Here is a 6,000-nt window from a genome sequence, read left to right as displayed (position 1 = left end):
TATTTGATTTAGCCTCACATAATGAAATGGAAGAAAATAATAGCCCAACAGAAGCTGAAAACTGTATTCTGGCCATGCATGGAAAAAAGATCTTTTAATCAGCTGAGAACCAATGAGCATTCTGAGAAAAGACAGCTGGTGACCTGCTTGCATGGTAGTTTCGTTGACCATCTTGAGATTCTTGAAGCTGAAACTTATCAAGCTCCCCTCTTCATAGAATCATAGAATGGGTTGGGTTGGAAGGGACCTTAAAGATCATCTAGTTCCAACCCCCCTGCCACGTACAGGGACACCTTCCACCAGATCAGGTTGCACGAAGCCCCATCCAACCTGGCCTTGAACACTTCCAGGGATGGAGCATCCACAGCTTCTCTGGGCAACCTGTTCCAATGCTTCACCACCCTCACAGTAAAGAATTTCTTCTTAATAGCTAATCTAAAACTACCCTTTGTCAGTTTAAAGCCATTTCCCCTTGTAAAAAGTCCCTCCCCAGCTTTCTTATAGGCCTCCTTTACGTACTGGAAGGCTGCTATGAGGTCTCCCCAGAGCCTTCTCTTCTCCAGGCTGAAAAACCTTGTCATGGTTTAACCCTGGCTGGCAACCAAGCCCCGCACAGCTGCTTGTGCACGTCCCCACGGTGGGATGGGGGAGAGAATCGGAAGAGTAAAAGCGAGAAAGCTTTTGGGCTGAGATAAAGACAGTTTAATAGGTAAAGCAAAAGCTGCGCACACAGACACAGCAAAGCGAGGAATCCATCCACCACTTCCCACGGGCAGGCAGGTGTTCAGCCATCCCCAGGGAAGCCGGGCTCCGTCACGTGTAACGGTTACTCGGGAAGACAAACACCATAATGCCAAATGTCCCCCCCTTCCTTCTTCTTCCCCCAGTTTATATACTCAGCATGATGCCATATGGTTTGGAATACCCCTTTGGCTAGTTCAGGTCACCTGTCCTGGCTGTGTCCCCTCCCAGTGTCCCGTGCCCCTCCAGCCCTCTCGCTGGCAGGGCTGAGAAACCGAAAAGTCCTTGACTTGGTATAAACATCACCCAGCAACAACTAAAATCATCAGTGTCCTGTCAGCATTGTTCTCACACCAAATCCAAAACGAAGCACTGCACCAGCTACCAGGACTAAAATTAACTCTATCCCAGCTGGAACCAGGACGAACCCCAGCTCTCTCAGCCTGTCTTCATAGGAGAGGTGCTCCAGTCCTCTGATCATCTTTGTGGCCCTCCTCCGGACTTGCTCCAACAGGTGCATGTCCTCCTTATACTGGGGACCCCAGAGCTGAACGCAGTGCTCCAGGTGGGGTCTCACGAGAGCAGAGTAGAGATGGACAATCTTAAGGACAAACCCTCAACCTGCTGGTCTCACTTCTTTTGATGCAGCCCAGGATACAGTTGGCTTTCTGTTGGCCAACATTTGTTGGGTCATGTTGAGCTTCTCATCAACCAGCACTCCCAGAGCTTTCTCCTCAAGGCTGCTCTCAATCCATTCTCTGTCCAGCCTGTGTTTGTGCTCGGGATTGCCCCAACGCATGTGCAGGACCTTGCACTTAACCAGAAGAAGGGGACACAACAGTGGGGTGCAGGTTGTGTTCTGATGTAAAGCCTGGTTGGCAGCACAGCTCCTAACCTCTCACTGCCTCCCAGGCGCACCATAAATGAGCACAACCAGTTCACAGATAGAAAGCCATTAATCACTTCTTCACTTCTTGCAGTTCCTGGAACTGTCATAGAGGGTCTCCTGGGACAATGCATTGACACTGGCAAAGTGTTAGATGCCAAGTTAAGCATTTTTACATGCAAGCTAAAGCAATAATCTTCTTTTTCTTTCATTTAGCAAAATCTAAGTCAGTGTAGCTAAATCTCCAGATGAAGATTCAGATTCCTCCTGGAGAGTTTCTACTCTTGGAAGTCATCTTGCATGAGGTGTGAGAGAGAGGATAATGGCCAAGCAAAATTTGGCTTCCACTCTGAAGTGGAGCTAACTGTGTCTCACTGCATGTAAAATCCTGTATAATAATGCATTCATTGGTTTTAATCCAGAAATCTTTCCTACTGTTGCTAGCATTCCCCCCCAGCTGAGAGTCTGGCTTCCAAGTAGCTCTTTCACCAAGCTGTTCCCCCAGCCTTGAAGAATGCCTTGAAAAATGGATTTAGGATGCCCTGAAGTCTGCCTGGCTGTTGGGGCTTCCTTCCAGGCCTCCAGTGCTGCAGCCTGTGAAATAGCTGTTATTCAGACTAATGAACATTGCTCGTGCAAGCACCAGTGGGTAGCAAGCAGCCATGAATATATTTAGGATGGAAATCAGACAAGTATTTCTAAGCCTTAAAAGAGGATGATTCTGGAAAAGCCTTTTTGTTGTAGCAGTGGTAGCTAAATCCTGAGATAATTCAATTAAAAATAAAAAGTTCAAACAGTTCATGTTCTGCTGGCAAAACAAGAGACTAAACTGGACTTTTCAACTTCTGCGTTGCCAAGCCCAAGTATTAACACAGGCACATCAGCATCTCCGCACTGCTCGGCGGTGACTACAGCCACACTGCAATAGCACACATCTTACGCCTCGCTGCCGCGGGGTGTGGGGACATGAGCATGACAGGCACAACCTGGTGGTTTTAAGGCACAGGGGTTAAGTTAGGCTAAATCTGTCAAACTGGAGGCAGCAGAGATGGCTCTCTGGAAATGCCAGGACCACTGGGAGGTCCCTTTGAGGTTCGGCAAATTTAGGGGTGAGCGGCAGGTCTACCCATGGGGCTGAGGCGCCTGCACATTGCACTGGAAAAGTGAGCAGCTGGGGGATCACAACTGCCAAGGGGACTGGGTGATGGCATAGGATGAAAACATCCTGGGTTTCACTACAGAAGGGCCTTCAGAAATTTGTAGACATTCATTAAGGTTTTTTCAAGGATGTCTAGTGCTGTGGTTTACTTGTTGCATTCATCTTGAATGTATGCTTCAGTGATGGCTTGTTACGTACATGTCAATAATAAGTAAATAAACCTCTTTGATCCAGATTGAGTTTAAATAGCATGAACAGTGTGGTATTTCCCTGTGACACAGTGGCTGAAAAGATGGTCACTACCTAGAAGAGTTTACGAATGGTAGGTAAATCAGATGGAGAAACATGAGGGACCAGCAAACTGAAGAGATGCTGCCGGCTGCAGCTTTAGGCAGAGGTCTCTGTTCAGCTGCAGCCTGACCACTGGCACGTTTTGCTGCTGGTATCACAATAGAGGAGTTTTAAAAAGGGATTAACCACCACAGCATCTTCCTTCTGCTTCCTTTTGTGCTTTTGTGTTTTCCCTGCTGGCTCAAAAGCAGCAGGTAAGTAGCCCACATTAGTGTCAGAGTTTTTCTTGCTGTTATTGATGATCTGCAGCAGCACAATGAGAGCGAGTGGAGCCTTGGAGAGTAAAGCTCCAAAGAAACAAAACTAAGAAAATCAATCTTTGCTAACTGAGAAAAGAAAATCATCTGCGCTGAAAGGAACTGACTGATGGAATGGTGTCTATGAGTCCCTGCCTCAGCTCCCATAGGCAACTGTCTCTGTTTAGAGATACAGAAGGAAAGAGAAAAGAGAATGATAAAACGCTGCTCCATGAATTAGGGCAAATACTCCTCCCATTCTGGGAGGTTTCAGCCTTGCCTGCAGAGTCTGCTGAAGTCAAAGCAGATCATGGGATGTATTTTCATTTTATATCAAAATAGCTCTACGTTACCTTCTGTGTCCCTCTCAGGTGTGCAGTGGCCACAAGCTAACCTGCATGTAAAGCGGCACCGAGGGGAAGAAGTAAAATACTGTTCCTAATTTGTGGCAACAGAGAAAAAAGATCTTTTTTTTTTTTATTATTATTAGCAATGCATGGAGCTCATGTGAATGGTTTACTCAGAATGGGGTGGTTAGTTCATATTGAGAAGTGTGCACTATATGGGATTATTGATTTCTTCTCTGCTTGGAGATAAAAAACAGAATAAGCAGGAAACGGTTTTCACACTTGACCTCATGCATGTTCAGCCCTGAATTGTTTCCTAGCAGGTTCTCATGCATCCATTTTTAACCTTTAGATACCGCTGTCTTTATGCACCCAGCAAGGACACTCCACACACAGTTATCTCTTCCTAGCCATCAGCTAATTGGTCTTTCCAAAACACACCTCATTCAGCTCCAAATTATTAAATCAATGGGTTTTTTTGAACAAATCGTTAATCATTTTATCTTTGCTTGTCTGCTTGGTTTTGTCTGGTTTTCTACACCCCCACTCATGTTATACTAAGCAATAGTTTTAAATTATACCTATTTTTCCATCTTCTCTTATTAAAATAGGAGCAATGACAGTGCTGACATAGAGTTGGAAAAAGAGGAAAATGATTAATTAGAGCATACATCAATAATCACTTACTGCAGCATAGCAGTAAAGGATTTAGCCCCTCTAGAAATAAAAGCCTATTAAATAAGTATCAGTCCCTTTTTATTGAGAACACTTAAATTAAAACTTTCTTTTAAGATATACAGTGTACTTACTCGCTCTGCAATTTCAAAATCAGTTATTTTATTAAAAAGTAATTTTCCTTGCTTGCATAATTGATATACAACCGTGCGTTACATACTGTAGAAAAGGATGTAGAATGATTCTTGTAACAGGGGAATTTGCTTCAAATACCTCTTCTTGGTTTGCTTTGTGGGGTTTTGTAGACGCCCATTGTTAGTTGCTCGCAGTATCAAATGGACACAGGTGACTCACACATGCTTAAGACATCAAAGCACATGTTTCTTGAAGTATATACAAATATGGGTTCAGCTTTGTATGTGCACATGCACTTACCTTGTCACCCCGGTATTGCTCACCCTCATGTTTAGAAGCTTTCAGTCAACCAGCCGTGGTTGACGTGCAGCAGCAGCCAGCCTTATGCTGCCAGCAAGAGATACCTAGTTCAAGGTCAATATATTTGAAAGCAGTTCTGAAGTGTTTTGCCATCATCCTTTCCACTTGCAACAGATGTATTTTAAATGCCAAGATGGGAATGCACAAGTCTTAAATTGTGACAAAAGAACAAAAAACATCATTTATATACTTTAAAAATGTAAGGACCCAAGCTGCTGGGATTAGCGTGTGTCATTTAATGTCAGTTTGTGTTCTAAGATACAGCAAAAAGTTAAGGAATGATAACAACATTTTTGGATGGCTTCCTTTTGGCCTTGCACTGCTTATAATGAACATTTTTTACTGGGTTGATACTTTAAGTCCCCAATTATTTTAATCCAACTGGCCCCATCGCTAGCAGATCTTTACAAAGGAAACATGGATTTGCTGCAGATAAAAAGCTGGCTATAATTCCAGCTAGTTCCTATTGGGTTTCTGGTGGTGTCATATTTCCATGAACAACAGGACATTTTAAAATATAAAACAACAATTGAATTGTCACAGTATGGGTGGCATTTCAGTTCTGCACCACTTCCTCACTGGACCAGAAGATAAAAGGTTGAAATATTAAGGGACATGGAGCCAGACATGCTTCATCTGTTAGCATCCCAGCATGGCACCAGAAATGCACTTCTGAGAAAGAAACATTAAAATGAAGTCCCCAGGGATGTTAACCCTTGTGTCACTGTTCTTTACCTTTCGCTTGCACGTTCCTTGCCTCAGAAAATGGGCTAATACCACTGTGGAGGCAAACACCACGATGCATTTTAAATTATGTTGGTGAAATTACATAGAAAAGCATGAGCTGGCTGCTGAGAACCTCCACTTCTCACCAAGGGCTAATTCAGTGAGACTCCCCCTGGAGTCTCAACATTGCAACCAGCGCCTAGCATCTCCAAAACTTTGGGATTTCATCCTTTTTTTAAATTTTTTCCCCTGTGGCTTCTTCAGCTGTGGCAGCTGGAAGCCTGGGTTCTTTCCACAGCCCTTCTCCAACTCTCCCCCCATGGGCTTTCATCTAGCCATTCGCCTCACCGTGCATAGCGAAGGCAAAGTATTTCCTTCCGTAAA

Source organism: Falco cherrug, chromosome 2, assembly GCF_023634085.1.
Source record: "Falco cherrug isolate bFalChe1 chromosome 2, bFalChe1.pri, whole genome shotgun sequence".
NCBI classification, from domain to species: Eukaryota; Metazoa; Chordata; class Aves; order Falconiformes; family Falconidae; genus Falco; species Falco cherrug.
Note: the sequence above shows the minus strand (reverse complement) of the source record.